The sequence below is a fragment of the Eumetopias jubatus genome, unplaced genomic scaffold, assembly GCF_037043125.1.
Source record: "Eumetopias jubatus isolate StellerSeaLion01/CBP00866 unplaced genomic scaffold, mEumJub1_p1.0 scaffold_9, whole genome shotgun sequence".
In the NCBI taxonomy this organism is placed as follows: Eukaryota; Metazoa; Chordata; class Mammalia; order Carnivora; family Otariidae; genus Eumetopias; species Eumetopias jubatus.
In genome coordinates this window covers 90,769,395-90,783,394 of record NW_028274815.1, presented here as the reverse complement: position 1 = coordinate 90,783,394, position 14,000 = coordinate 90,769,395, and the positions used below count along the sequence as shown (strand labels likewise).

At 42.1% G+C, this 14,000-nt stretch overlaps 1 pseudogene; it reads right to left on the bottom strand.

Moving 5' to 3' along the window:
- Positions 1–12,623: 12,623 nt before the first annotated feature.
- LOC114224496 (transcription elongation factor A protein 3 pseudogene) lies at positions 12,624–13,637 on the bottom strand (annotated as a pseudogene).
- Positions 13,638–14,000: the final 363 nt, after the last annotated feature.

Below are 14,000 nucleotides of genomic sequence, written 5' to 3'. Positions count from 1 at the left end.
ACATATAAATGAAATCATATGGTATCTGTCTTTGATTGACTTATTTCTAGCATTATACCTTCTAGATGATCCATCCATGTTGTTGCAAATGGCAAGATTTCATTCTTTTTATGATTAATATTCCATTATGCATATATATATATATATCCATTCACATATCAGTGGACACTTGGGCTGCTTCCATATCTTGGCTATTATAAATAATGCTGCAGTAAACACAGGAGTGCATGTATCCTTTTGAATTAGTGTTTTTTAATTCTTTGGGTAAGTAGTGAAATTACTGGATCATAGGGTAATTCTATTTTTAATTTGTTGAAGAACTTCCATACTGTTTTCCAGAGTGGCTGCACAAGTTTGCATTCCACAATGGGAGCTGTTTAAAGGATACAGCCTTGAGATAGTGATGTAGGGTTGAGACCATCTGGAGAGTATATATAACTAAACCCAGTTAAGTTTTTAATATAAACTTTTAAGATTATGGCACGCAGGTGCAGAGATCTACTTATCTTCCTACCACCCAAGACAAGCCCTCTTATGTAAGTTCCCTTGCCTATTAGACCAGCCGCCTACCAACACGGAGTGCCTGCGTCCACCTCTCCCTGCCCTCTGTGTAAGGGGTGCCAGTTTCAGATTCCATCTAGGAAGCTCACAAGGCTCACAAGGCTGCCGGCCAACAAGGGGGTTGTCCATATCGCTCATGCACAAAGAGATGAAATGGCTTTTTGTAGTTAAGGATACCTGGAGAAGGAGGCTGTTGAAGAGCCCCCTTGACGTTCCAGAGCCTGTTCATGTTTAGGGTCCCTGAGCAGAGGGTCTCTCATGGGAGACTTAGTCAATTGATAAAGAGGTGTCACAATCTCAGAAAAATTTGTCTCGCATTGTCTACAATGTCCAGTTAAACTAGAAATCCTCCCAACTGCCATTTTGTGACAGGTCTAAGATAAGCTTGGATAGCCTTTTGTCTATCACAGAGTGTTTTTCCCTCTTGAGATAGGTCATGCCCTAAATAATGGACTATGTTCTGGCAAAATTGTAATTTATCTTTTGGAACTTTATGTCCCTTCTCTGTCATGGCTAGAGCAAGTAAATGGAATCTTTTATAGGCTTCTCTTCTTTTCCTTTCTCTGAACAAAACAGAATATCATCTATATATTGTATCAGAACTAAATTACAAAGAAAATTTAGATCTTTTAATGTCTTGATTAAGGACCTGAAAGAAGTAGGGAGGGGCTTCAGTGAGTCTCTGGGGCACGGCTGTCAGGGGCACTGCTGTCCTCCCCAGCTTCCAGCTTTGAAGCAACTAAAAGAGGCAGAGCAAAGATCCGCTTCAGTGAAACAAGCGGCTTCTGGAGGAATTGATGGCAGGATGGCATTTGGGTTAGGTACCACAGGGAAGCTCTGTTGATGGGCCCGAGATCTTAAACAAACTGATATCCTTATCCATTTGGTTTATTTACTGGTGGACAGGAACATTAAGGGCTAGTGCAGGGTATGAGAAGACTTTCTATATAAGGCTTTCAACCATAGGTTTGAGCCTTTCCTTTGTTTATTGCTTCATGTGACATCGGGTGAATTTGGGTAACCATTCTATAAAATATATCTGAATTTTGATAGGTTCCACTCAAATTAATTTATCTCTGTCAGTGGAACTTATAGTCCATGGAGTATTAGGAACAGCGACAAGATCTTTATCAGGATCATGCATCAAACGTGATAGAGGAGGCAAAGGTGTATCCAGAGAAGACACTTGACTATGAATAAAGGAGTCCTCTGGGACCTCAAGAAATAGTCCCTCTGGTGTGGATTTAATATTACAATTCCACAGCAGAGCAAGTCTCTCCCTGTTAAGTTGCTAGGAATTGCAGAGCAGGAAGAAACATTTGTTAGTCAGATGCCCAAGGGTTACAGTTAAAGACTGGGAAATGGGGAAGATCTGTGACCACCTTGTGTTATGTTTACTCTGAGAAGGAGGCTGAGCAAAGGCAGTGGGGTTGAATGCAGTAGGAATAGCACACCCATCTACCAAGAACAATGAGGTGGACCATCTATACTTACAGTTATTCACCTTGTGTGTTTAAGGGTATGGCAGGATATTGGATGCTTTGAATTTTATGATTTTTCTTTCTCAGCTTTTCTTTTGCAAAACAGGACAATGATTATTCCAATGTCCCTTCTGTTTACAGTGACTACAGTGTCCTTGACAGCAGGTGGTTGGTTGGGAACTGAGCCAGCTAGTTGTTCAGTCCTAGGGGCATATGTCTATTCTGAGTTCTGTAGTTTTTGTTCTGAAGTCCTTCCCACATGCTCTGCCAGGTGCTGGAGTACAGGTAAAGGGCTGTTTCCTGCTCTATTTTCTGTTTTTGAATTAGGTCTCCAATTTCAGTTTAACTCCACTGACAAAATGAGGTGAAAGGCTCATCCTTACATATCGGCACCTTCTTTAAGTCTCAAATGTTGATGCAATGTGTTTTCTAGTCTATCCTTAAAATCTCCTGTACTTTTATCTCTTCTCTGTTTACATTATACAGTTACGGTCCAATAGATTTTTACTGAAAAAGTTTCAAGCATGGTTTTTAGAAGGATTTGCCCTAATTTATAGGCTTTCTCTTGACCTTCTGGTTTATTGTGTAAAGAGGGATTTTTGCTGGTCTCTTTCCAGGTTAATCCAATCAGCTTTTCCATCCAGGGTTTAGCATCTAAGGTTTTCATCAATATGTGTACACATTTGTATTGGCCAAGTAACTGTATTAGTCAGCGTTCTTTAGGAAAACAGAACCAACAGTGGTGTGTGTGTGTGTGTGTGTGTGTGTGTGTGTGTGTAAAGAAATTTATCTTAAGGAATTGGCTCATACAATAATGGAAGCTGGCAAGTTCCAAAATCTGCAGGGTGGGCTAGCAGGCTGGAGACCCCAAGAAGAACCAGTGTTGCACTTCAAGGCCATCTGCTGTAGCATTCCCTCTTGCTGGGTGGGAGTGGGTAGATTTTGTGTTCTATCCAGGCCTTCAGCTTATTATGTGAGGCTCATTACGGGGGGCAATCAACAATCTGCTTTATTTAACGTCCACCAGTTTAAATGTTAAGCTCATCCATAAACACCATCATAGACACATCCAGAATAATATTTAACCACATATCCGGGCAACTTGGGCCTGTCAGGTTGACAAATAAAATCACAGTAACCCTGGGTCATATACACCCAAAGGAATCCTAAATTCTTCTATGAATAACTAGCCTTGTCTGAGTTTATGGAAATCCTCAGTTATAGCTCTTAATTAAGCCTGGGTCCAAAGTTTAAACTCTGCAGTTGCCTACATACCTCGCTTATGGGAGGGATGGATCTTTAGAGGCAACATGCATTCTGAGCTCTTAGGAGAGTTGCCAAGAAAAAGTAGGGAGTCTGGGCAAAGCAAGTGGAGGGACTAGCAGTAGAAGTGCAGGGGGACAGAGATCAGAAGGATGGGAGGTGGAGAGGGAACTGGATATAGGGAAGCAACTAGAGGTTAAGGAGGGAGGATTTACTCAGGAAATGAGTCTAGCTTATTGTCACTTAGGTTTATCAAATTGTGCATTAGCTTTGTCCAAAGAATCTCTCAATGAAGCAAGTTTTGAATCAGAATTTCATTTGGTGGCCCTTATATACCAGTGAAAACATGCTGCCCACTGTCCTGAGAAACATCAACTCCTTTCTTTCCCAAGGGATAGTGACCAAAGTACATTAGCCCAGACACAGACCCCAAGTATGAATGGATATAAAGTTCACTGTGGGGCCACACACACTGGCCCTGCAGCTTCAATCATGGTGCCCCCATGTTCTCCAAGCCTAGCCTGTCCCATCACACAAGGACCCATTCAAGTGTACTTCCCCATAATCCTTGTCCTGGTACCATTCCTCAACCTCGTCCCTCTATTCCCACCCTCTCATCCCCCCAAAGAAGGATTTTCTTTCTTCACTGAACTCTCATAATGTTATTGGGCTATAGATCATGCACACACATGTCTATCTCCCCCAGACAGTGATAGGCCTTGAGAACTGTGTATGTCTCTAAATTATTCTTCTATCAGCTACAGTCTCAATCCCTGAGCCTTAATATAGTAGGCATTCAATGAACTGTCTGCTCACATCTGTAGCAGATAAATGGACACCACCCTAAAACCTGGCCACCCTCCTCCTAAGTATGTGACCATGAGAAATGAGGGTCTTTGCCAAAAGCCATGGATATGAATTTCCATAGAAGTTGTAGTTGTAAGCACTACAAACTGGAACCAACTCAAATGTCCAACTACAGGGGAATGGGCAAATACATTATGGGATATTTATAGAATGGAATACTATCCAGCAATAAAAGGAATAAACCACTCTACACACTGCAACATGATGAATCTCACCAATACTCGTAGAGCAAACTAGTTGTACAATAAAGAGAACATGTTGTATTATTCTATTTACATGAAGATCAAAGCCAGAAAACCTACACTACGGTGAGAAACGTCAGAACAGCATTTACCTTGTACATGGTGTATGCTGGGAAAGGGCATGAGGGATCCTCTTGGGACCTGCAAACATTCTACATCTTGAGCTGGGTGGTGGTCACATGGGGGTACACAGTTCTGCACACTTCATGTTTGTCATGCCCTGTGGTGTCCTGGCAAATGTTTAATAACCAGCTATCTGGGCAGAAAGGCTCTGCTGTGCAGTATTTGCCAAATCCTGTGGTGTAAAATATTCCCAACTAAGGCCACTTTCAAGCTCCTGAGGGATTGTTCACGAACACAGAGTTAGGAGGAGTGGTAGATACAACAGATGTAAATACCCTCAAGAGCACAGATATCATGAAATGTAGTAAAACAAATAGGAAATGACAAGTTTTGATTGTTTATTACCATTGTTTTTAATACAAAATTTAAATGTAAATTTTATATAATTTCCCCCTTAGGACCACCTTTGCAGTATCCCATAGGTTTTGAACCAATGTGTTTTCGTTCTCATTGGTTTCCATGAATTGTTTAAGTTCTTTGATTTCCTGGTTGACCCAAACATTCTTGAGCAGAGTGGTCTTTAGCTTCCAAGTGTTTGAATTTCTGCCAAATTTTTTCTTGTGATTGAGTTCCAGTTTTAAAGCATTGCAGTCTGAGAATATACAGGGAATAATCTCAATCTTTTGGTATCAATTAAGACCTGATTTGTGACCCAGTATGTGGTCTATTCTGGAGGAAGTTCCATGTGCACTCGAGAAGAATGAGTATTCTGTTGTTTTAGGGTGGAATGTTCTGTATATATCTATGAGGTCCATCTGGTCCAGTGTGTCATTCAAAGTCTTGTTTCTTTGTTGATTTTCTGCTTAGATGATCTGTCCATTGCTGAGAGTGGAGTATTGAGGTCTCCTACAATTAACGTATTGTTATCAATATGACTCTTTATTTTGGTTAACAGTTGGCTTATGTAGATGGCCGCTCCCATGTTGGGGACATAGATATTTATAAGCCCAGATATGGACCCTCAACTCTATGGTCAAATAATCTTTGACAAAGCAGGAAAAAAATATGCAATGGAAAAAAGACAGTCTTTTCAATAAATGGTGCTGGGAAAACTGGACAGCCACATGCAGAAGAATGAAACTCGACCATTCTCTAACACCATACACAAAGATAAACTCAAAATGGATGAAAAACCTCAATGTGAGACAGGAATCCATCAAAATCCTAGAGGAGAACATAGGCAGTAACCTCTTTGCTAGTGAAACAAAAGCAAAAATGAACTTTTGGAACTTCATCAAGATAAAAACTTCTGCACAGCAAAGGAAACAGTCAACAAAACAAAGAAGCAACCCACAGAATGGGAGAAGATATTTGCAAATGACACTACAGACAAAGGACTGATATCCAAGATCTATAAAGAACTTCTCAAACTCAACACCCAAAAAACAAATAATTAAGTCAAAAAATGGGCAGAAGACATGAACAGACACTTCTGTGAAGAAGACATACAAATGGCTAACAGACACATGAAAAAAATGTTCATCATTAGCCATCAGGGAAATTCAAATCAAAACCACATTGAGATACCACCTTACACCAGTTAGAATGGCAAAAATGGACAGGGAAAGAAACAACAAATGTTGGAGAGGTTGTGGAGAAAGGGGAACCCTCTTACACTGTTGGTGGGAATGCAAGTTGGTACAGCCACTTTGGAAAACAGTGTGGAAGTACCTCAAAAAATTAAAAATAGAGCTATCCTATGACCCAGCAATTGCACTCCTGGGTATTTACCCTGAAGACACAGATGTAGTGAAAAGAAGGGCCATATGCACCCCAATGTTCATAGCAGCAATGTCCGCAATAGCCACACTGTGGAAAGAGCCGAGATGCCCTTCAACAGATGAATGGACAAAGAAGATGTGGTCCATATATACAATGGAATATTAGTCAGCCATCAGAAAGGATGAATACCCACCATTTGCATCAACATGGATGGGACTGGAGGAGATTATGCTAAGTGAAATAAATCAAGCAGAGAAAGTCAATTATCATATGGTTTCACTTATTTGTGGAACATAAGGAATAGCATGGAGGACATTAGGAGAAGGAAGGGAAAAATGAAGGGGGGGTAATAAGAGGGAGAGATGAACCATGACAGACTATGGACTCTGAGAAGCAAACAGGGTTTTAGAGGGGACGGGGGAGGAGGGGGCTGGTTAGCCCAGTGATGGGTATTAAAGAGGGTATGTACTGCATGGAGCACTGGGTGTTATATGAAAACAATGGATCATGGATCACCACATCAAAAACTAATGATGCATTTATGGTGACTAACATAACATAACAAAAAAATTTTTATATAATTTAGTTTTTAATAATGGCTATGTTAGCAACCAGTCCCAAGATTCCTGAAAATTTAACAATCAAGCCTCAGGAGCTGATACAAGCTGGCTCTGGCACCCAGTGGTTATTTTTCAATTAAATTATTTACAAAAGCAAAACAAAACAAAGCTCTGTTTGTTCTAGAACTGAAAGAACAAAGGGGAAACCAGAGATAAAGAAATTAGTAGGCGGTTAGCTCTTGCAAGGGAAGGGGAGGCATACAATGAAGTGAATAAGAGTCAGGAATAAGAGCCAGATACTTGCTTTAAAATTTTTTTAAGTAGGCTCCACACCCAGTGTGGGACTTGAACTCACAAACCTGAGATCAAGAGTTGTATGCTCCACCAACTGAGCCCGCTGGGCACCCCCAGAAACCTGGTTTAAATTCCAGGTTGTCCTCTTCCATCTGGTTGAACTTGAATGGTGGCTTGACATCTCTGAGCCTCGGCCTCATCATCCATGCAGAGGGAGTAACATGCCTACCTCACAGAGCTGCCTGGTGAAGTCAGATAAGGTCACCTCAGCCAGTTATGTGACCCAAGATGGCCCATGTGTGGCTCATAAGGGTTGGCTATTCACTTGACCAATTATTTGTAGCAACTAAGATGACAGGGATCATGCATCTAGAGCAGCAATCAGCTCAGACTTTTAAAAACATGCAGCATGTCAAATATTCCCTTCTGCTGTCCCAGAAATTTTAACCCAATATTTTGAGATCCAAATATTATCTTTCAGACAGGCCTGTGAACTGTCTGGAAACAACATAAAAGCCCTCTGTAAGACATGTGCCAATGTTTGCATGAGGAGCACAGAAGAAGATCCACATTCTTCAAGGTGGTTGGTGCTGCCAAATGACTGTTGTTAATGGCAGTGGCCACAGTCCTATGATGGCCAAAGCAGGCCTGGCTGTGTGCTGAGCAGGTGAGGACATAGCACAGCCAGCATGGATGACCCTGACAATAAGGGCGCTGAAACCCAAGTCATTGACACTGCAAGGCAAGCCACAGGCCTGGGCCTGAATGTCGTTGTCCTTTAATGAAGCACACTGATATCCCTGAGTCGCTGCGTGGCTGTTCCCTCTTGCCTGCACCTGCCCACGCTGCCCCATCATCCCTCATCTCGCAAATGTAGTGAGGAGAATGCTGCCTACTTTCTGCTGCTAATCTTCCTAAAAGAGACTGTCCTCACTGCAAAATGGCAATTTAATGACTGTATCTAAAGGAGAGAAGTAGCTGTCACAGCTGGAGTGGACAGGTCACTGGGAGGATTCTGGGCATTTCAGGCAGAATTCTATCCAGCTCTGCTACCAGATCATGTCACAATGACATTCAGGCTGGAGGGGTTGGGATGCAATGAAACACAGGGATTTTCCTGTCCTGGAAAGGAAAGATGCCTGATAAAATGGCTTTGGCTGTACATGGAAGCAAGTGCCCTTTTATTCATATTAACATACTAAAAATTAAAGACTCATGACAGCAAAATAAAGCCCTCATGTACTCTGTACTGGCCATCCTCATACAGTGAACCTCCAAAGGCAAGCAGCCTGCTACTTAGAAAGGCAACAGATAAGCAGGCAAACAGCACGTTTAGGCACCATCAAGAAAAATAATTGGACATTTGCTTAATGGCTTCAATTTCTATTTCTGGCTCCTGGATGCTTTTCTATTTTTTTTTTTTTCTCAGCAGAGAAACCAGCAAGGGCTCCCCCGAGTGACAGTAGGGCAGGCACATGATGACATTCCCACACCAACACCAGCCAACTGGAAGCAGCTGCCTGGAGCAACATTGGGAAGGGTTCTGAGGCAGGCTGTGTGGCAAGAGGAAATAGAGTGATAAAGTTGCAATCCTCAGGCTGTGAGTTGGATGAGGTACCTGCATGAGGGTGTCTGCTAGCCTGGGTCCAAAGGGCAAGATCAGTGCTTTTATCCTGGAATTCAAAGGCCTCCACAACTGCAGCCTCATTCAACCCTCAGACTTCCTCTCCCAGTGCGGCCCCCCTGGCTGCCCCTCTCAGACTCTTTGAGGAGCACTTGAGGTTACTGCAAAGATGAAGGTGGTGGGACATGTCCAAGACAAGCTCAGTCAGAATGTCTGGGCAGTGTGGCCCAGACACCTACATGGGAACAAACCCTGGATAGATCTGAAGTTGACCACCACTGGGCACCCCACTACAATGCAAGCATCATGACGAGAGGGACTTTGCTTTGTTCAGTGCTGTCTCTTTAGCATTCAATAGATATCTGTTGAATATTTCTGAAAGGAAGAAAGGCATCTCTCCAGGTGAGAATTCCCTAATTTTTACTATGAAGTGTTTGTGATCAGGTTAGAGCTACCATTTATGTTACACCCATCTTTTCACCCCACCAACCTCCTGCTCAGGGCAGACATCACTAATCAATCACAACACTCATTGATTGCACCAACCGCCCCAAACAACACAACCTAGCATTCCAGGCCACCACAGAAAACCTAAGAGATATTTTCCATCCAGGATGCAGTGATTTTCCAGGTCCCTTCCTGTTCCAAAACCACCGGAAGTTTGAATGATGCTCTGAAATGAACCCAGCCATAAGGAGACATCACCAAGTGGGAACCTTCACATAATTCATGCATGAAGTACTTGGGGCTTCAATGTGAAAATGCTTCTCGGTTGTTACAACAGAATGCAGACAGTGAAGTGCATGGTTTCAGAGAAAAGTATTTGACCCCAGAGAGCCACTCTACCTGGCTTGGGTTGTGTCCCCAGTATAGATAAGTTTACATCATGGAGAATCTTTGGCTAAGAGTTCAAGGCAAGTGAGCACAAATGCTGATCACAGACATTTGCTCAACATCACTTGATAGCCCTGGACTGTAATGTGTTGGGGATACTGTGGTGAGCATGACAGAAAGCTCATGGTCTACAGAGGAATAAACAGGAGTGCTAACTGATTCCCTGAGATGCAACGACCTAAGTGGGAAGCCTGCAAAGAGGTGATCAGTTAGCACACTGGCCATCAAACCTTTATGGGTCATTTACCATTTGCTTCCTTAGACTGTTAACTTTATTCTTAATAGCACCTTACATGAGGAGGAAAAGACTCTACTTTTGGGTAAGACTGGTTCTCCCTTCAACCTACCCTGTGAGAACTGGCCTCTTTTCTCACCTGTTTTCTCTCCAGAGAATAAGAATGAGAATGTCTGCCTCCTGGGGAACTGTGGAAATCCATGCACGTAACTAGTAGAAAACATTATATCCTTCATCATCCTTCCCAAAAGACTGAGGTCACTTAAAACTAATGTGGTATCAATGAGATAGTCAGTAAAGCAGAGCTAAAATATAGAAAATCAAGATTTGGGGAAGAAAGGCAGAAACACAAATGGGCATTAAGAGGTCAAGCAGGAAACCTGCTGAGGTAGCAGTACCCTGGTCTTAATCCTCTTGTGTCCCTGACATTGGGGAGAGGACATGATATGACCAAAGTGCACATCAAATGAAAGGCATCCAAATATAAAGTAGGGAGAGATTTTGACAACATGTCCAGACCAGGGAAGGTCTTCTCCTTCTAAGAGAAAGTGATTTCATAGAGCTCATGGAGGGTAGCTTTGCCTCCACAGGTGTCTGCATTTGCACAGCACCCCACAGTGGCAAATGGGAATGGGAATATCTAGAACTCTGCAGATTGCTGCAGAAGTCTCAGCATTTTGCAGTCTGAACCAGGAACAGTGGTGGAAAGAGGATTCTTGGTTTGTCAGAACTGACCCAGTGCAGCGACCAGTCCCAGGTGAGCAGCCATGGTGCTACAGGGGAACAGATTTTCACGACAGCCATTGGAGCAAAGTCTGCTTACAAATTGCTTAGAAGAAGAGGAATGGAGTCTGAGTCAAGAAGAATGTGAAGGGAGGGACTTTGTGCAGGGCCAGAAGGCAGGAGGCAGAGACAATCATCTGGGCTCCTGTGTCCTGGCTGTGCTTTCTCCCCAGTCCCACCTCCCACTGGATACAACCTTCCAGATATTGACTGTGGTTCTAGAACTGTGAGGGTGAGCAATTGGTAAACAATCCCTAACTCTTACATGCATAGCTTGTTAGCATGGAGTCTCCTGGTGGGCTCTGCACCCATCGGGCTGTCCCTCCTGATTTGCTGGGCTTCCAGGGTGTCCCTGACTTGTAAGTGATCTAAACATATGGAACATTGTTCAAATAACTATCCTGTTCTCCCCAGAAATGTCAAGGTGATGAAAGACAAAGACTTGAGAAACAGCTCTAGAGGAAAGGAGATAGCAATATGACAAGTGAACACAACACGGCCCTCATGCTTGGATCTAGATGGAGAAGAAAGGCTGACAATGAGCATTGTCCAAGACATTGACATTTACTAGATAACAGTATTAAATTTTCTAATTTTTCCATTGATCTATGTGTCTATTTTGTGCCGGTAAACCCATGCATATATGGTCAATTAATCTATGGCAAAGGAGGCAAGAATATACAAGGGGAAAAATGTATCCTCAACAGATGTCGCTGGAAAAACTGGACAGTTACATATAAAAGAATGAAACTGGACTACTTTCTTACACCAGACACAAAAATAAACCCAAAATTGATTAAAAACCTAAATGTGAGACAGGAAACCATAAAATTCCTACAAGAAAACATAGGCAGTAATTTCTTTGACATTGGCAGGAGAAACATTTTTTTAGGTATATCTCCTCAGGCAAGGGAAACAAAAGTGAAATTGAACTATGGGTACTACACCAAAATAAAAAGCTTTTGCACAGAGAAGGGAACCATCAATAAAACAAGAAAAGGCAACCTACTGAATGGGAGAAGATATTTGCAAATAATACATTCAATATAAGAGGTTAATATCCAAAAATTATTTAAAAACTTATACAACTCACACCAAAAAAACCCACAAATAATCCTATTAAAAATGGGCAGAAGAAAAAAAAAAGGACAGAGGATCTGAATAGACATTTTTCCCATTTTTCCAAAGAAGACATACAGATGGTCAGCAGACACATGAAAAGATGCTCAACATCACTCATCATCAGGAAAATGCAAATGAAAATGATAATGAGACATCACCTCACACCTGTCAGAATGACTATTATCAAAAAGACAAAAAAATATCAAGTGTTGGCAAGGATGTGGAGAAAGGGGAATCCTCTTACACTGTTGGTGGGAGTGCACACTGGTGTGACCAGTGATGAAAACAGTATGGAGGTTCCTCAAAAAATTATAAGTTAAAATTAGAATTGCCATACTACTGGGCATTTTCTCAAAGAAACCAAAATTTTAATTCCAAAAGATATATGCACTGCTATGTTTATTGTAGCATCGTTACAATAGCCAAGATATGTAAGTGACCCATGTGTCCACTGACAAATGAATGGATAAAGAAGATGTGGTACATATAAATACTATGGAATATTATTCAGCCATAAAAAGGATGAGCTCTTGTCATTTGCAACAACATGGAGGGACCTACAGGCTCTAATGCTAAGTGAAATAAGTCAGTCAGAGAAAGACAAATAGCACATGATTTCACTCATATGTGGAATTTAAGAAACAAAACAAACAAAAAAAGAGATGAATAATAAAACAGACTCTTAGATACAGAGAACAGATTGGTAGCTGCCAAAAGGGAGGTGGGTGGGAGGATGGGTAAAATACAGGGAATTTCTTTCTTCATTTTTATTTTTCTTCCAGCTACAATGCCTTAATGTTTTCTCTTTGTTCTTCCTCACTTTGTTCACTGAAATCCTGGCTGGCATTTCTATCAACAGAACTTCCAGCAATTGCCACATTCATTGCATAAGACAAAGGTAGTCATGGGCTCATCAGCACTGCATGACTGCCTCTGGTTATAGGTACAGTTTTCGTGCATTTCTTGCACTGGAAGAAGTCAGTGGTGGTGTTATCTGGTGCTCACAGGTAACCTCCTGGGTCATGGCATTCCTCAATTCCCTCAGCTCATCACTGGCCATTTCTTCTGCCATCATCTTGGCAATGAGCCCAGCAGAGATGGCCCCACTGAGCACATTCCTCCTCAGGCTGGGGTTCTTAGGTCCTTGAGGTTGCTGATTCAGCTGTGTACCCAGTTCTAGTACTTCATGTCCATGCCCTTGAGCTCCTGGTAGATATGATCTTCTATTTCTGAAGCCACCTTGTCACAGTTGAATCTATAGTCTTTGTAATCATCAACGGCCTTCGAGGCTGCTGAGAGCATCTCCACACACTTGTCCCACACAGAGTGCCCTGTAAGATAGCAGGGCACTAGGAGGAAGATGGAGGGGGCAAAGGTGGGGGTTGAGGGGCTGCTGGGTGTTTTGGGAGTCTCTGCTTTTGATTTTCTGCTGTTTGATCTTTCCATCAATGGCCTTTCTGGAAAGAAGGTGGCTGAAGACTTGAAGTCCACAGAGTCTCTCCTGTCTTTGGACTCTTCCCCTTAATTTTTCCTTGGTGGAGTAAGGCCTGTCTCTGGCTTCCAGTTAGAACAGTCAAGCCCTTTTTCCTTTCCTTTCCTCTCCTTTTTCTCTTTTGGGGGGTCCAGGTGAGTTCAGCAACTACTTCCAGTTTTTGATGAGGACTTTGGCCAAGGACACCTTTTTGTCTGAGCAGCACTTGTGGACCCCACTAATGGCGACTCCAATCCTGGTTGTCTGGAGTAGCTGCATGGACATCTGAGAGCTGTTCAGCTTCTTCAGAAGTCAAGGGTCCCTTCCATATTCTTCCTGGCCACCATCTTCTCCAGCTTTCTGGCAATCCTCAGCAGCTCCTCTTCCTGGTCCATGTTAGTGCACAACACCCGGCGAGGTGAGCTAAAATAAAGGGAATTAAGAGTACACTTATCTTAATGAGCACTGAGTAATATATAGAATTGTTGAATGACTATATTGTATACCTGAGACTAATAAAACACTGTATATTAATTATACTTCAATAAAATTTTTTTAATTACCGATTTTTGGTAATTATACTGTGAGTAAGAATGTGTATGTTCTTGCTCTTGGGAACATGTACAGAAATATTTAGGGGTAGACGGCACAATGATTCCAACTTTCTCTCAAATGGACCAGAAAAAAATAACATTAATATGCACACAGAAAATGCTGTGGTAAATATCAAGAATTGGTGAATGAGGGTAAAGGGTTTT